At 35.5% G+C, this 23,587-nt stretch overlaps 1 protein-coding gene across 10 annotated transcripts in view; it reads right to left on the minus strand.

The window, feature by feature from the left end:
* The window catches only part of RPS6KA3 (ribosomal protein S6 kinase A3), a 156,521-nt gene that overhangs the window by 93,375 nt on the left and 39,559 nt on the right, over positions 1-23,587 (minus strand). For 2 of the 10 annotated variants that reach the window (XM_042974972.1, XM_042974971.1), the window contains exon 1: positions 452-897. The exons of 4 other annotated variants lie outside the window; for them this stretch is intronic. The gene's annotated coding sequence lies outside the window, so the exon portion shown is untranslated. Of the gene's footprint in view, positions 1-451; positions 898-23,587 lie in introns of those variants that run through there. 4 more of the 10 variants (XM_015541254.2, XM_042974973.1, XM_042974970.1 and 1 more) reach the window with 3 other exon arrangements.

Here is a 23,587-nt window from a genome sequence, read left to right on the forward strand (position 1 = left end):
AAATGACCTCTGGTTATATCTATGTTTTTAAGTTTTAGAGGACCCTTTCAGAAGCTTTTTTTTCTGTCTGGTCCTGTGGTTATGGCCTCAGAAAATAGATCAGTTTTAGGCCTGAACCCCATCTTATGTTTCTTAGAGTGTACCCCTAAGGGAAATTCTGCTTATGAAACAGGAGTATGTTGAAGTAAGAATTAAGAAATGAAAACACAGTAGCCAAAATTAAATCTGCATTGTGAACAGCAAATATCAGAATTGACACTGCAGAAAACAGAATCCATGCCACAGAGGACAAACTTGAATAAATGAAAAAAAAATGAAAGAAAATATTAAAAAACTATGGAGGACAGACATAGAAATAATCTATGAATAACAGATGTTCCTAAAGAAAAAAAAAACAGCATTTTAATCAATCAAAAGTATAAGAAAACTTTCCAGTTCTGAAAAAAAATACCTGAGACTGGAGACTGAGAAGGTTCAACAGAGATCATCAACACCAAGACATGTCCTGGCAAATGTTTTTAAATTTCAAGGATAAAGATATAATCCTACAAGCATACAAGCAGAAAAAAACAGGTTATTTTCAAAGGAACTAAAATCAGATTGACCTCAGATTTTTCCTCTGCAACAATAAAATGCCAGAAGACAATGAAGTAATGACTTACAGAGAGCTGAAAGGGGAAAGTTATGAACTAAGAATTGTATACCTTGTCCTAGTTTTTCATGTACAAAGGTCACAGGAAATTATTCTTAGATCTGCAAAGTCTTATAAAAGTTCACCATCCTGTTAGTACCTTTTTTCATAATTTGTTCAAAGGTATGTCCTAGACCGTTGAAAGAGAATCAAAGTAAGAACTTAAGAATATTGAGGTCAGAAAGAACTGGTGAAGTATACTGACACCAACTTAATATTTACAAACAAATGAATAAAATAATTAACCCCACTAAAGGAGAAAGGGTCAGTAATGAAGAGTAAATAGCTGATATAAGTATATAAACAATATAAAACCTTAGAAAGCTAAAGGTAGGATTTGTAATCTCAGGCTAAATTAATGTGGACACAAAAGAGGTAGTGGAAGAATGGAGAAAAAGATTCTCAATTCTCTCTTTCCTAAAAGAATTATTTAAAAATCACTATTTTTCGTAATTACCTAATAAATATACATTTTGCAATGTTCTGAGAAACCATACAATAACCAAAAATTGTATTTATTTATTGCAGCCCAAATCACTAGAGAAGATAATAACTGACAAAGACTATAAAAAGTACTTTACGAAAGCATCACATTCAACCCTAAGAACATGAGGTAGGTATAATTCAGTCCTATTTTACAGATGAGGAAACCAAGGCTCAGCAAAGTCAATTAGTGAACAGCAAGAGTAAGACTCAAACCCAGGTCTTTCCAGCTCTATAATTCTTTCTTCAATATTTCATAACCTCCTCAAACAAAAACAATCTGCATGTCAAAAGAAAAAAAAACAAACCACAAGAATAAAAAACTTACAATAGAAATTATTCCAAAAGTAATAATGTAAGAAATGTAAAGGTTAAAGTGTCTATTTAAAAGAAAAGTGTCTTACTAGAATTTGATGCTATTACAGAATTATTGACATTTTTATGAGTTTTGATGGTATGGTGGTTATGTATTTTAAAAGTCTATCTTTTAAGAAATACAAATGAAATATTTACATATAAATTGATGTATCTAGGGTTACCTTCAAAATAATCCACTGGAGGCAGGGAAAAGAAGAGAGAGTATGTATGGGGGGTGAGGGGAGTATAGATGAAACATGAGTTGATAATCTTTGAGGGTGGCTTATGGGAATATGGTAGTTCATTATACTATTCTCTTGGGGTGCCTGGGTGGCTCAGTCAGTTAAGTGATTGACTCTTGATTTCAGCTCAGGTCATGATCTAATGGTTCATAGGATAGAGCCCTGCACTGGGCTCCATGCTGACAGTGTAGAGCCTGCTTGGGATTCTCTCTCTTTCCCCCTCTCTCAAAAATAAATAATTAAACCTTCAAAAAATATATATATATATATATTTTATTTTATTACTATATATATTACTATATATACACAGCAATAAAATTACTACTGCCTTAAAATTTTTTTTTACCCTTTATTTTTGAGACACAGACACAGCACAAGTGGGAGGGGCAGAGAGAGAGGGGGAAACACAGAATCTGAAGTAGGCCCCAGGGTTAGGGTTAGGGTTAGCTGTCAGCAGAGTCCGATGTGGGTCTCCAACCCATGAACTACAAGACCATGACCTGAGCCAAAGTTGGATGCTTAACCAACTGAGCCAGCCAGGTGCCCCTATTTACTGCCTTTTTAAAAAAAGTTTGTTTATTGAGAGAGAGAGACAGACAGACAGACAGACAGAGACAGGCAGAGAGCCAGGGAGGGGCAGAGAGAGGGAGAGAGAATCCCAGGCAGCCTCTGTGCTGTTAGTGTGGAGCCTGACATGGGGCTAGAACCCATGAACTGTGAGATCATGACCTGACCTGAAATTAAGAGTTGGATGCCTATTGGACTGAACCCCCAAGCCCCCCCCAAATACTTACTGCTTTAAAGAGAAATTCAAAGAAAACAGGTAAAAATAGCACAAGGGACAAATAAAAATAAAGTGTAATATTAAGGCCAAAAATAAAATGTAAGGCAAAAACCTTAATCCAATTAAAAAGGTCATCTGATTTGGACTAAAAATACAATTAGTGCTTAATACATATAGTGATAATAATTGCTATTGTTTACTGAGCAATTACCATACACCAGGCAAATGTTAAGTACCATAGATCACCTTTGATGCTTTTATCAACTCTATGAGGCATTATCACTAATTTACAAATGAAGAAATTAATTCAAGATGAGTATGTCCATCTATTTAAGCACTATATCCTCAGGCCCTAGCAAAATGCCTGGCACACAGTAGGTGTTCAATAAATATCTGTCAAAATAAATAAAGAAGTCTAATATCTTGCCTAAGGTTAATAAGCAGGGCCTAAATTCAATCCCAAATCTGAATCTAAAACCCCTACTCTTAATCACATTTAAATCTTTTAATAATGATATTTCACAGAAGAGTAAAATTGTTTATTTTCCTTCTGCATAGGTTTCACTATTTTTTTAGATCTTCTATAATTAGCATGTTATTTGTTCAAACAAGACATTAAAAATAATAAATGCAAAGTAGTATTCAACATTAAGTCACAGAATAACAACAAAACACAAAAGATGTTTTGGGGGCTATAACATGAAATGAACACAAAATAGAAGGGGAAACTTCAGCACACTAGTATAAGCTAGCATAATGAACAATATAAGGACAAAGTATTTGAAGTAATTTACATTAGAATAGGTAGATATTGAATTTTATAATGTAAAAAGAATGTTCTTTTCAAGTATCTATGAAAAATTATAAAGATTGTATCTAGATCATAAAGTAAATACAAAATGTTTCAAATCAGGAATTGTACAGATATTTTCTGATTATGATAAAGAACCTGAATAAAGAAGTAAAATAAAGCACTCATTCAGAAATTAACATTCTTATAAATAACTACTGGTTCAAGGAAATACTAATGGCAATCATCACTTACACAGTGGTTTTTTTGTTCGAAGTACAATGTTAGCCACGTTACATATATTCTCTCATTTAATCCCAATCAACCATTAATAAACCATGAGGTATGTTATTATGTATAGCAGAGAAGAAAAACTTGAGTTACGAACTTGCTCAAGATCACAGAGCTATCAGGTTTGCAGATAAGATAACCAAACTCAAGTCTGAATTCAAAGCTCATACTCCTACACAGAAATGCTATCATATTAGTCAGAATTCATGTACAGACATCTACCTATGCTCATTTTTCTCTATTTATAAAATAAAAATTTATACTAAAAAGTAGAGAAAGTTTGAGTTCCTCCACAATTTACACATGTTCTGAAAGTGTCCATTTGTTAAATACACTATTCTAAGAAGGTAATGGTTCATTTTCTAACATATTGTTCAGACACAGTATTTCAAATTGCATAATCTCCTAAAAGCGATCCCTTTGAATGTATTTACACTCTCAGTAGGGCATTTAAAAGAAGAAACCATAAAATTAGATAAAGTAGGGAATCTATGGTAAACAGGATTTGCCACTAAACTAACTTCTAAAAAGCAGTATGATTGTGGAAAAGTCATTATTTTCTGGTACTTATCTGCAATCCATGAGTTTGATGGAACCTTGGTCAGCATGGATTTGAAAGTCTGCCACAGGACTGTGGGCAAGTCCTTAAGCCTCTCTGAGTTGTGGTTTCTTCATCCATAAAATATGTGGATATCTAAGAGCTCTTCCAGCTTGAGAATGTTATAATCTTGTGACTTTAAGGATTAAAGTTATTTAAAATTTGTAGAGCTTTTACACCTGAGAAAATTACAGATTCTGTATTTAAAGCTGTTTTTATGGTTTTTTCTTTTAGTTTTTTACATTTATTTATTTTTGAGAGACAGAGAGAGACAGAGTGTGAGCAGGGGAGGGGCAGAGAGAGAGGGAGACACAGAATCTGAAGCAGGCTCCAGGCTCCGAGCTGTCAGCACAGACCCTGACGCGGGGCTCAAACCCACGAACTGTGAGATCATGACCTGAGCCAAAGTCGGAAGCTTAACCGACTGAGCCACCCAGGCGCCCCTATTTTTTTTTAATTTTTTAAATGTTTATTCATTTTTTGACAGACAAAGAGCGCGACAGGGGGAGGGGCAAAAAGAGAAAGACACAGAATCTGAAGCAGGCTCCAGGCTCTGAGCTGTCAGCACAGAGATGCACGCAGGGCTTGAACCCATGAACTGTGAGATCATGACCTGAGCTGAAGTTGGACGCTTAACCGACTGAGCCACACAGGCGCCCCTGTTTTGATGCTATTTCTAAGTCTAACTCCTATTTTCTCTTCTGCATCAAAAGTACAGTTTTATCTATATCCTTCAGTGGTGCCTTTGTTCCCAAGTGTAAACAAGGAGAATATGAAAGAACAATCATTTAAATGTTGTCATCTGAAAGAGAAATACTAAGAAAATAAAACACTGTTTTTCTGCACAAAATAAGGAACCTAAACCAATTTTATGATTTCCAGAATCCAATTTTACTAATCTTTTTATTCTTTCTTTCTTTTTTTAAAGATTTTATGTTTATTTTGAAGTAATCTCTACACCCAATATGGGGCTGGAACTTACAACCCGGAGATCAAGAGTTGCATGCTCCACTGACAGCCAGCAGGGTGCCCCCCAATTTTACTATTCTTATTTCATTTGTGTTGAAAACTAATTGTCAACTTGTTGTTTAAGGCCTTTTAAATTCCCAAACTTATTCCTGCTTTCCTAATACCTTCAAGTCCCACCTCTTAGTACTCTAATGGAGTTGGTAGTATTTTCCAAATCTGTCTGATGACCAGAATCACCTAAGACTCCTGGTAAGGATATATTACCTGGCCTTATCCCAAGCTGAGTCAGAAGTTCCAGAAGCCCCATGGCCTCATGGTATTTCACTTTTTAAACAGGTACTTTAGGGGACTCCTGTGATTAGACAAGTCTGGGAAATCACAGTGTAGAGAAAAGGTCATGGGCTTTGGAGTCTGACATATTAAGCTTCAAAACCTGACTTTGCCCTTTACTGTAGGTGTGACTTTGGGCAAGTTACCTAACATGAGCCTCAGTTTTCTAATCCGTAAGATCTGTATACTAGTTATGCTGCAGGTTTTGGTAAAGTTCAGGGTCTAGGGGGTTCAGTGTTAGCTTCTCTTTCCTCCTGCTCATCTTGCCAGAGAAAATGACAAGTACAAATATTTGAGAGGATTCTGATGAGTCTCATATCCTAATGGATCCACTTCCATTTAGAGGGCTAAAAATCTGAGTACTAGATAACTCTTTAATGCATTACTTGCGTTGGCTAATTTAAGAGTCTCAGGAACAAGTCTAATGATTTCATCTAGTTTCCAGAGGCTTAATGAAGCCCTCCTATCTAAAACAGATACAGCGTGATGATGGGCTTCAAAGCCCAAACTTCTGGGGGGCGCCTGGGTGGCTTGGTCGGTTAAGTGTCCGACTTCGGCTCGGGTCATGATCTCATGGTCCGTGAGTTCGAGCCCCGCGTCGGGCTCTGTGCTGACAGCTCAGAGCCTGGAGCCTGTTTCGGATTCTGTGTCTCCCTCTCTCTCTGCACCTCCCCTGTTCATGCTCTGTCTCTCTCTGTCTCAAAAATAAATAAACGTTAAAAAAAAATTAAAAAAAAAAAAAGCCCAAACTTCTGTTATGTGACTGTGGCAAGAGGACCTGAACCTGTTTCCTCTGTCTCCACATTGGTAAAACAAGTGGTGCTTAAATGTTTGCTGAAGTGAACCCAACATACGTTAGTGATAATATAATGGTTAACAATCACTTAAAATAAAGATATACAGTCTTACAAACATCCTTATGAACAAAAAGAAGGCAGCAATAATAGCTTGCAAGTAAGTAAAACAAGACAGAATGGGATTTGCTCAAATACACAATAAATTAGAGCTTAACATTCAAGCAAAATTCCTATTTGTGTAGTAGAAGTTGGATCTTAACACAAAGTGCTTTAGACAAGTTGGGAGTTGAATTTACTTGGGGAAAAAACAATCCAAACTACTCACTCATTAAAAAAAATATGTGTATACATATTTAAAAATTACCACAGGTATAAACACAACCTGGCAGGAAGGCTTATTTCTGAAAAAATAATCAAAGATATAGTTTCCAGTTATAACTCCATGACTAATTCTAGCTGCATATATTAAACATAAACACTATTAATAACAGCATTTTACTAAAAATTGTTACTATTAATTGCTCAGATAAGCTATAAAGTAAACACGTAAGAAATTTTTTAAAAACTAAAAATCTGGGTTCATTCAAGACAGAATAAAAAGTTACCCTCGATTCTTAAAAAATAAACAATAAGAAAAAACAAACTTTAAATCCTACTGAAAATAATTTAAAGAACCACGGCTTTCCTATCAATTTATTCAAATTATTCTTTAATGCAACTAATTTTTTCATTTAGTTCCTGCCCTTTGATTATTATGTTGATTTTCAAACATTTAATCTTTTTTACTGTTTTGGATGACTTTTTTTCCATTACCCATTTCTAACTAGGAAAGCTACTTATTGATTTCTTAATATATTTTGTATAATACCACCTTATTAGACTCTCACTGGTTTTAAAGAACTTTTTTAGTGATTTCCTTAGATTATCCAAGTAGATGATTATATCAACTATGAATAGTAATCCTTTATTATTCTTTTTAATACTCTGATTTTCTGGTCTAATTGCATTAGTAAACTCTCCCAGAATGTTAAATAGAGGCGAAAACAGCAGGCATAATCTTAATGAGATTGCCTTAAAATATGTCCCCATCAAGCATGATGCTGGCTATTGGTCTGAAACTGGTTTTTTTTTTTTTTAACGTTTATTTATTTTTGAGACAGAGAGAGACAGAGAATGAACGGGGGAGGGTCAGAGAGAGGGAGACACAGAATCCGAAACAGGCTCCAGGCTCTGAGCTGTCAGCACAGAGCCGACGCGGGGCTCGAACCCACGGACCGAGAGATCATGACCTGAGCGGAAGTCGGCTGCTTAACCGACTGAGCCACCCAGGGGCCCAGTGAGACTGTTTTTTAATAACATTAAGGAAACACCCTTTTGTTCCTATTTTACTAAGTTTTTAATTGAGAATAGACATCGAATTTTATCTAGTGCTGTTTTTAACTTTTAAATTAGAAATGATTATAGATTCACAGGAAGTTGGAAAAATAAGAGAGGTCCCATATACCTTTAACCCAAGGGTTGCATCTTACATTAACTTCCTGTCAAAACCAGGAAATGTATACTGTACAAAGCCCAGACCTTATTTAGATTTCACTGGTTTTACAGGTTCTTGTGTGTGCATGTGTTCTACACAGTTTATCACACTATAGGTTCCTGTATCTACCACCACTATAAACATACTGACAGTTCATCACCACCAGGATCTTATGTGCTGCTCCTTTATAACCCACCTCCCTCCTGCCCTCTTTTTAACGCTGGCAACTACTAATGTAGTCTCCAGGTCTACAATTTTGGCATTTCAAGAATGTTATATAAATGGAATTATGCAGTATGTAACTTTATTCATGAAGTATGAATTCCCTTGAGATCCATCCAAACTGCTGCATGTATCAATAATCCATTCCTTTTAGTTGCTGAGTAGCGTTCCACAGCGTGGATGTACCACAGCTTGTTTAACCATTCACCTACTGAATGACGTTTGGTTTCAATTTTTTGATATTACAAATAAGATGCTATGAAAATTTGTGTACAGACTTCTGTTTGGACATATGTTTTCACTTCTCTGGGATAGATGCCCAGGACTATCACTGCTGGGTTACAGAGTAAGTTTATGTTTAGTTTTTGAACAAACAGCCAAACTATTTTCCAGAAAGGCTGTATCCTTTTACATTCCCACTAGCAATGCATGAGGGATCCAGTCTGTCCATATCTTCACCAACATTTGGTATTGTCACTATTTTTTAATTTGGCTGTTCTAATAGGTGTGTAGTGATTATCTCATGATTTCAATTTTAATTTCCCTGATAGCTAACCATACTGACATCTTTTCATATGCTTATTTGCTATCCATATATCCTCTTTGGAGAAATATCTGTTCATTTCTTTGGTCAGAATTCTAAATGGATTGGTTGGCTTAAGTTAGTTAAGTTTTAAGAGTTCTTTATATATTCCAGATACAAGCCCTGTCTCAGATACAAGTTTGCAAATATTTTCACCCAATCTATGCCTTGTCTTTTTATCCCCTTAGCAGGGTCTTTTTCATAGAGCAAATGTTTGAATTTTGATAAAGTCTACTTTTTTTTTTCTCTTATGGATTGTGTTTTTGGTGTCTGGTCTAAAAACTCTTGGTTTAGCCCAAAGTCCTGAAGGTTTTCTTCTAGGTCTCAATTCTAAAAGTTTTATATTTTACATTTAAATCCATGATACATATTTTTTTCTGTTTGAGTTGATTTGTGTGTCTGTGTGTCTTTTTAGCAGAAAGTTTATTTTCTATTTTTTATTTTAAATGCTGTATAGTTACCAGTGTTACATTAGTTTCAGGTGTACAACATAGAGACTCAACAATTCTATACATTATTCAGTGCTCAAGATAAGTATACTCTTAATTTCACCATGATATATTTTGAATTAGTTTTCATATGAGTTTATTGTTTTACCCATGGATCTGTAATTGCTCCACATACCACTGTTGAAAAGGCCTATCCTTTTTCCATTAAATTACTTTTGCGTTGATAAAAATCAACTGGCTGTACTTGTATGCATCTATTTCTGGGTTCTATATTATATTCCATTCATCTATGTATTTATCCCTTCACCAGTACCATAGAATTTTGATTGCTAAAGCTATATGGCAAGTCTTAAAATTGGGTGGAGTGGATCCTCCCACTTTATTTTTATCTTGTAGTAGATATTTTAGTTCCTTTACCTTTCCATATAACTTTTATTTTTTAAAAAAAATTTTTTTTAACATTATTTTTGAGACAGAGAGAGACAGAGCATGAATGGGGGAGGGTCAGAGAGAGGGAGACACAGAATCTGAAACAGGCTCCAGGATCTGAGCCGTCAGCACAGAGTCCGACGCGGGGCTCGAACTCACAGCCCTCACGGACCGCAAGATCATGACCTGAGCGGAAGTCGGCCACTTAACCGACTGAGCCACCCAGGCGCCCCTCCATATAACTTTTAGAATAAGCTTGTGTTAAACCTATACAAGAATTTGGGGAGAACTGATATCCTTAGTATGCTGAGTCTTCCAACCTATGAACACAGCATGCCTTTCTCTATATTTAGATCTTTGAATTTTTTTTATTGGTACTTTTAGTTTTCAGTATTTAAGTCCTATACATGTTTTGTTAGATTTATACTTAAGTATTTTTTTGAGCAATTACAAATGGTACTGCTTTTCATTTTTGTTTCCACACATTCATTGTCAGTATACAGAAATATAATTTATTCTTGGATTCTCACCTTGTATCTTACAAATTTGCTGAACTTATTATTTTTAGTTTTATGTAGATTCCTTCGGATTTTCACTGGAGATAATCATTTCACTTGTAAATAGGGACAGTTTTATTTCTTCCTTTCCAATCTGTATGTATTTTATTATTTCCTTTTCTTGCCTATTACACTGTTAAGAACTTCCAGAACTATGTTGAATAGCAGTGGTGAGAAAGGAGATCCTTGTGGTGCCTGGGTGGCTCAATTGGTGAAGTGTCCAATTTCAGCTCAGGTCATGATCTCATGGCTCATGGGTTCAAGCCCCACGTCAGGCTCTTTGCTGACAGCTCAAAGCCTAGAGCCTGAAGCCTGATTTGGATTCTGTCTCCGTCTCTCTCTCTCTCTCTCTCTCTCTCTCTCTCTCTCTCTCTCTGCCATTCTCCTGCTTGTGCTCCGTCTCTCACTCAAAAATAAACAAACATTAAAAAAAGGACATCCTTCTCTTGTTCCTTCCTGATATTGAAAGCATTCCGTCTTTCACCATTGAGTATGATGTTATCTGTGGGTTGTTTTGTTTTTGGTATATGTTCTTTAAGAAACTGAGAAAGTTTCCTTTTATTCTTAGTTTGATCAGTTTTTGTTATGAATGTTTAATCCAGTTTAATGCATTTCTGCACAATTAACAATGTGATTTTTTTTCCTATTTAATATGGTGGACTATACCAAATGATTTTTGAATACTGAGCTAGTTTTACATCCTTGGAATAAAATCCATTTGATCACAGTGTACGTTTCTTTTCATATGTTACTTGATTTCTTTTGCTAATATTTGTTGAGGATACTGGTCTATACTGCTTTCTCTTCCGTACTGTCTTTAGGTCTTGGTTTCAGGCAATAATGTCCTCATAACATGAGTTGTGAAGTGTTTACTTATTTTTTTCTGGAAAAGACTGTATAATTCATGTTATTCCTTTATTCTTGATATTTCCAGATCCTTCTTTTAAAATTTCTTTTCTGCTTGAAGAACTACCTGTAGTCATTCTTCCAGGGTCTGCTATAGACAAATTCTCTTAGCTTTCCTTTATCTGAGACTGTTTTGAACATACCTTCATTCCTGAAGGATATTTTCACTGGGCATAGAATTCTGGGTTGGCAATTCGTTTCTTTCAGCACTTGAAAAATGGTGCCATTTTCTTCTGGCTTCCATGGTTTCTAATGTGGGATCTGTCATCATTTGAATCATTGTTTCCTTATATGTAATAGTTCATTTATCTTTAGCTGCTTTCAAGATTGCCTTTTAGTTTGATTAAATTTTTAAAAAAATTGTGGTAAAATACAACATAAAATGTGCCATCTTAAACACTTTTTAGTGTACAGTTCACTGGTGTGTTAAATATATTTACAGTGGCACCTGGGTGGCTCAGTCTGTTAAGTGTCCTACTCTTGATTTCGGTTCAATCATGATCTCACGATCTATGAGGTCCAGCCCCACAGTGGGCTCTGGGCTAACAGCATGGAGCCTGCTTGGGATTCTCTCTGTCTCTGCCCCTCCTCTGACCATGTTCTTGTTCCCTCTAAGTAAATAAACATATTCACATTGTTGTATGACCGATCTCCAAACATTTTCATCTTGTAAAACTGAAATTCTATACCCATTAAACAAGTTCTCATTTCCAAAGGTTTGATTTTGATGTGTCTGGGCATAGATTTTGGGTTTATCTTGTTTGGGTTTCAGTTTCTTGAATCTGTAAGATTTTGTCTTTTGCCAAATTGGGCAAGTTTTAGCCATTATTTCCTCAGGTCCACCATAAATCTTTTGTTAATGTTCCCCAGAATCCTAATGCTCTCTTCTTATTTTTTGTCAGTTCATTTTTTCCTCTGTTGCTCAAATCAGGCAATTTCTGTTGTTCTATCTTCAAATTTATTCTTTCCTGTTATCTCCATTTTTCTATTAAGCCCACGTAGCAAATTTCAGTTACTCTATGTTTCAGTTCTAAAGTTTCCATATTCTGCTTTATATCTTTTCTGAGACCAATTTTTCATTTGTTTCAAACGTGTTTGTGATTGCTCACTGGAGCATTTTTATGATTGCTGCTTTAAAATCCTTGTTAGATAATTCCAACATCTGAAGCATCCTGGTGTTGGTATCAATTGACTTTTTTCTCATTCATGTTGTGATTTTCCTGGTTCTTAGTATAGTGTTCTTCAAATGAAGAATGGACATTTGGAGATAAGACTCTGGATCCTACTTAATCTTTTTTAGCAGGCAGTCCACCAGTTGAGATGCAGTGTGAGGGCAAGGTGAATGTGTATGTTCAGCTTACCACTGGGCCCCACAGAAACTACCCTGGCAAAATAGGAGCAATGACTCTTGCTTTTTTGAACAGGGGTAGGATGGAAGTTCAGCTACATTCTTGGTCCCAGTGAAGGTTGGGCAACAACCTGCACCATCGCATTGCTTCTGAGTAGGGGTGCAAGCTCCCTGATGGATCACATTGACAAAAGGGAGACAGAAAGCAGAGGGATGACTCACACTGCTTTGTTGCTATAAGGTAGAGTGGAGAGCTCAGCTTCCAGAAGGGCCCATCTAACAGGATAAGTGGAAGGCCAACCAGCCCTGCCATCCACCATTTTGTTCTGCCTTATAGATGCCAGATGGGGGTGGAGGCTGAGTTGTCCACCAGGCCCCAATCACATCAGGAAGGAAGGGAAGCAGAGTTGACTAGTCCACCTCCAATCATCTTGTTCTGCCTTGTTGATTTTGAGTGATGGGGTAGGCTCAGCTCCTCAGTAACAAAGGGGAGGAGGAGGCTTACTGGGGACTAGCCTTGCCTCACATCACTTTGTTAAGTCTCGTTTCCAGACTGGGGTGGAGACTCAACTTGGCTCCTAGACCCCACTGACACTACCTTAGTGGCAGCATCACGTCCTTCTGCAGGTGGTGGGATGGGGGGGCAGTGAGGGAAGATCAGACTCCTACTCCACTTGTCAAAACCACTCAGCTGGGGGGAATCAAAGTGTTGTCTGCTTTTGCTAGTCAGGGAATGAGATATGAGGTCCTTGATGTGCATAGCTAACATCACCAGGTGGAGGAATTCAAGCACTGCCACTTGCTTCTTTGGAGTAAGATAGGGCTTTTCTGGGGTGTTTGGCTATAGTAGGGAGGGTCCTACCAAAAAATTAACTGTTGTTCGGCTACCCTTTCCCCAGTCACTTGGCTAAAGAGAACAGACTTTTCCTGATGCCCTTTTTGTCTGTGCCTGTTGGTGGTTCAGGTTGGAGGCTTTTACAGGACACTGTCCAAGATATATGGGAGGCAATAAAAAAAACCCCAAGGAACTCACTATTAGCGTCATTCCTTGAGTACCAAAGTCTGTAGGAAGTCTGCCTTATTTCCACATTTCAGTGTTCCTGTGCTTGTTTGATGTGTTATGTCTAAGGTGTTTTAGCTGTAAAAGAGAACTTAGGAGGAATAGGGCTCCTCCAGCTGGGCAGAACCAGAAGTCTACCCCCAAGTAATTAATTTTATGTTGAAAATAACATTTATCTTCTTTGTATGTGTATGTGTATTTTAAAAGGAACTTTATTGGGTGTCAAGGGTAATAATATTTACTTTCTAGTCTTCTACATTATGGTTAAAAATGCACTATGGAAAATTGCTATAGCATTATGGATCCTAATTTTCTCTTAAAGTTCCAATTATATCTGTTTATAACATTCCTGGCTAATTTAGCTTGCTTCATGTTATTTAACTACCTGTCCACTTCAGTACTTTTTAACTATAATATTTTAAAGGAAAAAATTCTGTTTCATTCGTCATCACCTAGTAATATACTTTACACACTCAGAACAGCCAGGGTGAAAAGTTCACTTTAAAATTCATTTATGAGCTCTTTTCGATAATCCAAAGGTAATCTTATTTTTAATTTGTCTGTTACATATCTCTCTTTAAGAAACACCAACTCTGCTACCAAAATCCATTGTGATAGTTATTCCTCTTGAATTATACCAATAGCCAGCAGAACTTGAAGGAAAGGAGGCAAACAGTTTTGTTTTGCATTTTCCTAATTCTTTAAATGAAACACCTGTATATCTCACCTAACCTAAGAAATGGATTCTTGAATTCATTTATCTACTGACTTATATTTAATTTTGGAGAGTCTAGACATTTGGTTTTGACTGACCTTCCATTACTTCCTGTACTCTTGCTTTAAATAAGAAACTATAGAACAGTATAACAAGACTGAAGAGACTGTAAGGAAAAAACCATTGCTTTGCTCTTTGCTTTCTTGCTATCATTTCCTATAATTAACATCCTTCATTGTGTTCTCTAGAAACTTTGCTCTGGCTGGGAAAAGGGGTAGTCCAGGTGATGAGGTAACATAAGGTGTCTCCATAGAATATAGGGCTCTACTGACCCAGTTGGAAAACCAGTATTCTAGGAAAAGCTTTGAATTTATCATATATAAAAATGAAAACAAATCTATTGAAAGCACAGATTGAAACTAAGTTTTCTGAAGAAATATGTACAAACAGTCCCTGGCTTATGATGGTTTGACTTCTGATTTTTCAACTTTACAATGGTGCAAAATGAGTATTTAATTTCATTCAGTAGAAACCACACTTTGAATTTTTATCTTTTCCTGGGCTAGCAATATGTGGTACAATACTCTCTCATGATGCTGGGAGTGGCAAGGAATGGCTCCCAGGTGGCTATGTGATCATGAGAATAAACAACCAGTACACTTAAAATAATTGTTTTTCACTTTCAGTTCAGTAATCAATAAATTAAATGAGATGTTCAACACTGTTATAAAATAGGCTTTGTGTTAGATGATTTTGACCAACTCTAGGTGAATGTAAGTGTTCTGAGCATGTTAAAGGTAAGCTAGGCTAAGCTATGACGTTTGGTATGTTACGTGTATTAAGTGCATTTCCAACTTATGATATTTTCAACTTATGATGCAACATAACCCAATTTAAATTGAGGAAGATCTGTATACAACAAAGCATAGATAAGGATTAACAGCATTAGAGCAAACACTCCATTTAAGTCTCCAAATCAGTAAAAAATAAGCACAATTATGTACACAAGTAGATGATAAGCAGGTGAAAAGATCCTTAACATTCTTAGTTATTAGGAAAATGCAAATAAAAACCACAATGAGATCCCACTTATTGCATACTACGATGGTTATAATGAAAAAGAAAGTAACAAGTGTTGGTGAGAATGTGGAGAAACTGGAACTTTCACACACTGCTGTTGGCAATGTAAAATGGTTCAAGCAAGTTGGAAAACAATTTGTCAGTTATTTAAAACATTATAGACTTAACATATGACCAAGCAATTCCACTCCTAGATATATATCCAAGAAAATTGAAAAATGTATGTACAAAATGTTCACAGCAGCATTATTCACCATAGCCAACAAGTGGAAACAACCCCAGTGTCCCTGAACTGAGAAGTGGATAAACAAAATGTGGTATATCCACAGAGCAGAGCATTACTCAGCCCCCCAAAAATGAAGCATTGATACATGCTATAACATGGATGCATTTTGAAAATATTGCTAAATGATGTGAGACACAAAGGTACATATTATATGATTCCATTAATACGAAGTGTCCAGGAGAAGCAAATCTATAGAGAAAGTAGATTACTGGTTGCTAGGAATGGGGACAAGAAGGAATAGGGACTGACATCTAATGAGCATGGACTTATTTCTGGGGTGATGAAAATGTTCTGGAATTACTGGTTGCAGAACCTTGTGAGTACACTAAAATCCACTGAATTGTATACTTTACAAGAGTGAATTTTGTGGTATGTAAATCATATCACAATTTTTAAAAAATTTAATTAGGGCTATTTAACCTAACAGGTAAAAAAAAAAAAAAAACCCACACAAAGGAAAAAACCTGCCAATGATTATGCAAAATTTCTTTAATTTCCTTTTCTTATACTGTAGCAAGATAGATGGTAACTTTTTCAGACTGAATCATATCCTATTTTCTGATACTTTGAGGGAGTGTCAAATACACTTTTCTGAAAAGATGCAAGTATAAGGAGACAATGATTTAATAAGTGGCAATTCAAAAACAGAGCACAGTTCCCTGAGCATACACCTAGGGACTTCTATGTGAAGAGCTGATAATTAACATCTGGGCAGCCCCTCCTTTTCCAAATACTGTAGTTTTTATTTCAAATGTTCATTTGTAAGACAGCTGTTTAGAAATACCAAAACATTTTCCTGTACAATGTCACACTGTTTCTCAGGCCAGCTCACAAAAGCCTATTTAACCCATAGTATATTTGGAGAGTAATACCCATTTCACTTTTCTAACTCTACCTATACTTTCCCATAGAAATATCTTCTCATGTAAACCACCTAGAACCTTTCTCCCTATAGGAGATTTCATCTTGAACAAGTCACTCACCTACATGCTGTTCTCAACTCAAGCAGGGTAGTCTAGTGGAAAGTCAATGGAATTTGCAACCTGTGATAATTGGGTTTGAATCCTGCCTTCTCTACTTACTAGTTGTGCAACCAAGAGCAGCTTAGTTAACCTTTCTAGGCTTCCTTTCCTCATCTGTAGGTTGAGAAGAATTAGATCTACCTCATTCAAGTTGATATAGACAGTGTCCATTCAGAGAGGGCATCCAGTAAACATTAATCTATGGGATGTATCAATCCACTTTTCTAGTATTAATTAGCACAGTATAGTGAACAAAATGCAACATTTTTTGATAGCTTAATTTCCCCAGTGCTTGGTGTTATCACTTCAATGATAAAGGTCACTGTAAAACTAGCTAAACTGTAGAAAGTGCAGAATGGTGATTTGAAGAGCATATACCATGTAGTAGAGTTTATAAAAAATCTTCAGGGTAGTCGAGGAACAAGACAAAGCTGATTAAACATAATTTGAAAAAGCATAGTAAATATGTTTTCATTTAGAAAAAGCTTTAGCCTATTAATTTCAAAATAACAAATAATAGAATGCGGGGCTGAAAAACATTGGTGTAGAAAAAAAGTTGGATTTGTACTAATCCCATAATCTAGAACTGTGCTGTTCAATGTGGTAGTCAATAGCCACATGCGACTATTTAAATTCAAATTAAATTTAAATTCAGTTCCTCAGCCACACTAACTACATTTCAAGTGCTCAATAGCCACATGTGGCTAGTGACTACCGAACAATGCTGATCTAGAAGTTTTGTTTTGTTTTTAAGTGAATCTTTCAATTATTTTATATTGTTTTCAAGCTCCTAAAAGTGAAAAATTGAAATAACATTTTGGGTAACAGAGGTGTTTAGCATAGGTCCTATGACATTTCTGGAGACAAGTTTTCTCCCAAAACACTGTATGTGAGATACACTGCAATCTATTATGTCAAAGTGATCTTTGGCTTCAGACTTATTCAGACTTGACATCTATTTCTAACACATATCAAATGACAGAACCAAGTTTCCTGTAACAAGCTTTGTGGACCACAGGATTAGAGGCAAGCTCACAGAGATCTAGATGACCAGGTCAGGTTTGAAGATGAGACCATCATTATCAAGATTATAAAAGTCAATTTACATGGTAGATTAAACATTAATTAGTTTTTAAGGTATGTAAGATACCATGGATATACTAGTTAAGATAGGGAAATCTGATTTAAGTTATGCTACTGCTGTAATTCTATTCATACTAATAGAAGAATGACAGGAAGTGTAACAACATTTTTGGTTTACACATAAATGTAGGGTAGCTAATAGTCAGGAAACTAGCACTATTTCATGAAAAAAAAAATCCCAACAAAAATCTCCAAAAGACAACATGGACACCTAACTCCAGGAGGGGCAGCAGGACTAGCTTTCCATCTTATAGCTGCCTGCTCTTTAGCTTATTCACAGTCCTTTCTAGCTGACACCTTCCAGAGAGGAAGGTAAATATGCAGAGCAGGCAATGCCAGGAAGTGAGCCATTCAGTCAGTGTACGCTGAAGCATAAAACACTGTTTATCAGTAGGTAATGTGTCCAAAATGCCCTCGATCCCAGAGGTATGTGTATACGACACACAGAGATCATGAAAAGGGTAAGGATGTTATTTTACATTATTTGGTAAGCTGCAAGTGTAACTAGGTTCCCAAGTTAAAAATGACTGCATCCAATTATCATTAACCTTAGCTGTTTTCTAGTAACTGCAAATTACAAGCAATTAATTTAAAAAGGAGAGTGGGGGAGGTAGGCAGGTTGATGGCAGCATAAAGTTGCCAAATGATAAAAAGAGTTTTTAAGAATTAAGAATTTGAGACATAAGTTACAGAGCAAGTCAATATAGAAACCACTTAATGAGGGCAATTAGCTTGATATTATGGTAGAATATGACCATTAATTTTCAGAACATGGAATAAAAAAGTTTAAGTTATCTTAAGCTTTTATTTAAATTATATTTAAATGTTTAGCCCACTATTAAGATGGAAAATTGTTCTACAATCTAATTTGCAAGATTTCAATCCAAAATCAAACAAAAACTCTTGACAGTTAAAGAAAAAAGCTTTGATAGAGTCAATTAAACATAACAGCTCATTTGCAGGCAATACTGGATCATGTTACTATAGTTATCAGACTGTCCAAAACTGTCCTTCAAAGCACTTGTGTCCTTTGAGACTTCAATATGGTTCATGAAAAAGGGGTTCTGACATCAAGTCTCAAATGCTGTAGGCTATATCCTTTTTGCAGATTCATCATAGATAACATCATCTTCAAGGTTCTATGAAGTTATGCAGTAAAGACATTGGTCAAACCCTGTTTAACTCTATAATTCCCAAATTCATTTGATTAGGTCTCACTCCTTTGGTTTGTATGTTTTCGGTTTTGGATGGCAGAGATGGTTGCTGGGGCACAGATACACCATTATTTCCAGAGACTTCCCAACTAAAAATGCTGTATACCCTACATAAAGTTCTTTAAGTACAAATACCGCATAACAGACCAAATCCAACGTATTATATTTCTAGACAGAAAAAAACAGTTCCTCATGGCATATTCAAATAACCAAAACAAATGTATTTAGAGTAATGAGGAGGGAGGTGTGCCATATTAATTTCTGTCCCTAAAAAGTAAAATTAACAAAATCAATCCTAAAGTATAAAAAGTGTGTACATTTTGTTTTGATATGTTTTAGAAAGTAAGTTAAAATTCTACTTCTTGAGACTATATATTGACTTCATACATTTCTTCAGGGACATACTTCCTTCAAGAAGTTGACAACCAGGATACACCAGGTTTCATCGATTATAAGACACTATCATGTGTAAGATACACTGTTATCTTCTATATCACTAAAGAAAAAAAAAAAACACTGCTAATTGAACAATGGTATGCCATGGACTATGAGATGCCTTCCAATTTGACCAATGTTGAAATGTGAACTTTTCTTTCTTCCTTCTTCCACACATATTCTTCAAATGTTCTTTATCTGTTTTCCCCTTTTAAAGAAGATATCAAAGAGGGGAACAATACAAAAAGGGACAAGATTCAAGAGATTTGCATTTACCATACCCTTACAGTTATATTCGGATATTATAATGGATCTGTTTAAACAGATCAAACGAATCATTTTTAATTGCTCTACTTGATTCTGAAAAAATCACCCCAGAGGAAAAACAGAGAACTTCCTCAGACAATTCGGTTAGAGACAGGATTCATTATATTACTTATTAAACACTTAAACCATGCACTGAACCACCTACCTTACATATATTATCATTTCATTTAATTCTTACCACAACCCTATGAGGTAGGCATTATTTCATCCCTCTTTTTACACATTAGAATGTTGCAGCACAGAGACCTTAAACAACTTGCATCAGATTACTAAATTATTAAGTGGTAGAGCCAGGATTCAAAACCAGGTCTGTATGGCTCCAAAGCTTAAGTTCTTTAACACTTTGCCATACATTCAAATTATCTCATAAAGTACCTTCTCAATTTCAAGGAGATAAATAAAATTGAAATATTTAATTGCTAGCAACTGATATATAAAATGTATGAAAAACTTGTGTCTTATATGGATACATTTTATCCTAAATCTGCTTCATAAAATGCATACATTTGTGTTTTTTAACTCTATATTTCATAACAATTAAAATTTATAGTTATCTTTGCTTTTATGTTATTTGGTATTAAACTGACAAACTGGAATATATGAGCTCTGCTAACTGTTCCAGATTAATGATATGGAAAACTGTATCAATTCTGAAGTGCAGGAGGGGAAGACATCTAATGCCAAGAATTAAAATACAGTTGTTTGTATTTTCTATTATGTGAATTGGGGAATCAGATATATAATATATATGTCTGCACAATTGTATCCCAAGGCTTTGAAAGTTGTTATCCACCAAAACACATAAACAACTGAGCTCTATCACACTCATGCATTACCAAGAGACCACCAAGATGTCACTGTTGTACACTGTAATCTGAATCACTGGGTCTAAAGCATCTGGTCTGCACTTGGCAAACTGGGGCCTTTCACGTCACCCAACATTCACAGCCTGGTATATCACATGTCCCTGAGCATGGAACTCTAGAGCAAATCTTGTTAATGATCACAATGGTATAAACTTCTTAGTACGTGACAAATTTTTAAAAAATCTTTGCAACAATTCTGCCATTCAGACTTCTGATAAATCATCTGCTACATTTTTGATCAATCTGTAATTCACTGATTATCATGTCCTAGGTCAAGAGTGAACATCCCAATTATGCCACTCTCCTTATATAAAAATAGGATATACTCATTGTGATTTCCTAAACATATTTAAAAAAAGGCAAAGTCGGGGCGCCTGGGTGGCTCAGTCGGTTAAGCGGCCGACTTCGGCTCAGGTCATGATCTCGGGGTCCGTGAGTTCGAGCCCCGCATCGGGCTCTGTGCTGACAGCTCAGGGCCTGGAGCCTGTTTCGGATTCTGTGTCTCCCTCTCTCTGACCCTCCCCCGTTCATGCTCTGTCTCTCTCTGTCTCAAAAATAAATAAACGTTAAAAAAAAATTTAAAAAAAAGGGCAAAGTCTGCCTATACTTGTTTCTTTAAGTTTATCTCTTTATGTTAAAACTTAAATGTACCAAATAAATTTCACATTTTGGGTCAACCTAATTAGTATAGGAAGAGCTGTCAAAATAAAACAAACTTTCCTAAGTTTAACAAAAACTGACATCCTATATCATAATCAGTGAAAACAATGAAGTGTTCAGTAATGTGTCACAGTTATTACTAACAGTTGGCATGTAACAATACCTGTCCTGTTCTCAGATCTTCACTTGGGGGAAAGAAAAAAACCCTGAAAGGTGGTACAAATGAAACAGGAAAAGGAAAAGAAACTTAATGAAACATTTTTTTTTTTCAAAATCAATGATCATACTTTAATAGAATGTTTTTCCCTACACATAAAATATAAGAAACCTAATATCAATATAGTAGAAATACTATAGAATCCAATATGATCTTTGAAGATAAAAATGGATGGACATCCACTGAAGATGGTTTCTAACACAAGGGTCTCAATTTTTTATAAAGAAAATATTTATGTAGTTAATATTTTAATTCATTATGGGTACTTGCTATTTAAAAGAATTCAAGGCGGCTATTTTTATACAGCACATTTCTATAAAGCAAACATAACCTTAGTTTTATTATTTTGGAAAACTGTTCTTATTTAAATTTACTATCATTTATCCTTTATTGAAAACTAAGAAAAAGTGTCACTTGAGGTCAGGCTTATGATCCAGTAAATGTTATCTCTGAGAGCGGTGGCAAGGAATTTACAGAAGAGTCACAGTCCTTGATACCCATCTCCTAAACAGTCAGATACTCAAAAACATACTAGCATCTTTCAATAACTCATTAAAGAGTTGTGAATTCACCTGGACTACTTAGGAAGCTATTTTGTTTTTAATCTTGTACCAACCTTGACTGCTTACATAGTACTTCCTTTATTATCCTAAATTTGCTTCTTTAAACATTTGGCCTAGTTCTAGCCTATCACGTTCTGACCCATGTTTGAGTTAACCACAAGGGTTTTTTTTGTTTTGTTTTGTTTTGAACATCATGAAACCCATGTGAGGTTTGAAAGCAGGAAGGCCATGTAAAGGAATGAAGAAACTGCCTGTACTGTCGGTGAGGTACTCAGGTCTTTTAAGATTGTTCATATTTCAATGTAAGATTAAAATAAGAACAGAAAGAAGATTGATAATCACCCTATTCCTGACCATCATAATTCATTCAGTGGTCATCTACTGGGTCCATAATACATATGTGCCAGGCACTGTGTTAAGTGCTGAGGATACAGAGGAAAAAGTCTCTGCTTACAAGATTTCACAGTCTACTAGGAGATACGAGGCGACAAATGTAAATTCCTATAGAGACCAACCCTGAAACCTTTCAGCCTGGAGAGAAAAAATTTGATGTATTTACTCAAATAAATGACTTTCAAAAAACCGATTTTATTCTGGTAAAATAAAATTACTCTCTGGTAAGTACTCCTTACTGAGGAGGAGATAGCATAATAGTAGGCATAATAATAAATCCAATATTAGACTTCTGAATGAAAATTCTCAACCCTTTTCCTTACTGGCTCCAATTTCCAAAGTTGTAGCAGAAGTAATTTACTTGAAACAGCTGAACAACTAAAGGCAAAATATCTACAGTCAATTTTTAAAAATCTTTTTAAAATTAATCTAGGCAACACTAGCTCTGTGTGACATACCTTATGCCAAAATATCAAGAAGATTCTTTGAACATGGCAAATTATGGAATCCTATCTGCCAGGTTCTGGAGACCATGACAGTAACTGAAATAACTAGGCTTTAACAAGTGAGATTGCTTATAATATCATAACTGTTTCTGAAAAATACATGACCTCTAACTACTGGCTTATTTATTTATACCCTAAATTTTTCCACAAAGGATTGGAAGCAGCTAATATAAAGCGAAGCACATGAATTACATGCACCTGGCTTTGAATTATGGCTCTGCCGTTTACTATTTATAATCTTTGGGCCCTTAACTTCTGAGATTCAGTTTCTTAATCTGTAATAATGAGGACCACAATCGTACTATGTTGGGTCATAGCAAGGATAAGATGAAATAGCATGTAGTATCTGGCATATACTAAGTGTCAGTTTTGTGCCTTCCTTATCCAAAAGTATGCTATGTAGAAAAAGGATAAGGTGGAATTTTAAATGATTTTTTTAACACATTGATACGTGCCAAGCAGAAATGTGGACTGATTATGAGTTGCAAATGTTACCGTTTGCATGTAACAATCAGGCTCAAAGCAAATTCGATTTCTTTTCACAAGGTCAGCACTTTGAGAACATGTTATTAACCTTTTAGCTACACTGTTTAACGCAAAAAAAAAAAAAATATTAAGGAAAAAATGAATGAAAAGACCCTATTGGCATACTGATTTTCACACTATCCATTCAAAGAATGATTAAACGTTCTAAATTCAATTTTCTCATAAAACATCTATAGAATTAAACGGGCTAACAT

This window comes from Panthera tigris, chromosome X (genome assembly GCF_018350195.1).
Source record: "Panthera tigris isolate Pti1 chromosome X, P.tigris_Pti1_mat1.1, whole genome shotgun sequence".
Lineage (NCBI taxonomy): Eukaryota > Metazoa > Chordata > Mammalia > Carnivora > Felidae > Panthera > Panthera tigris.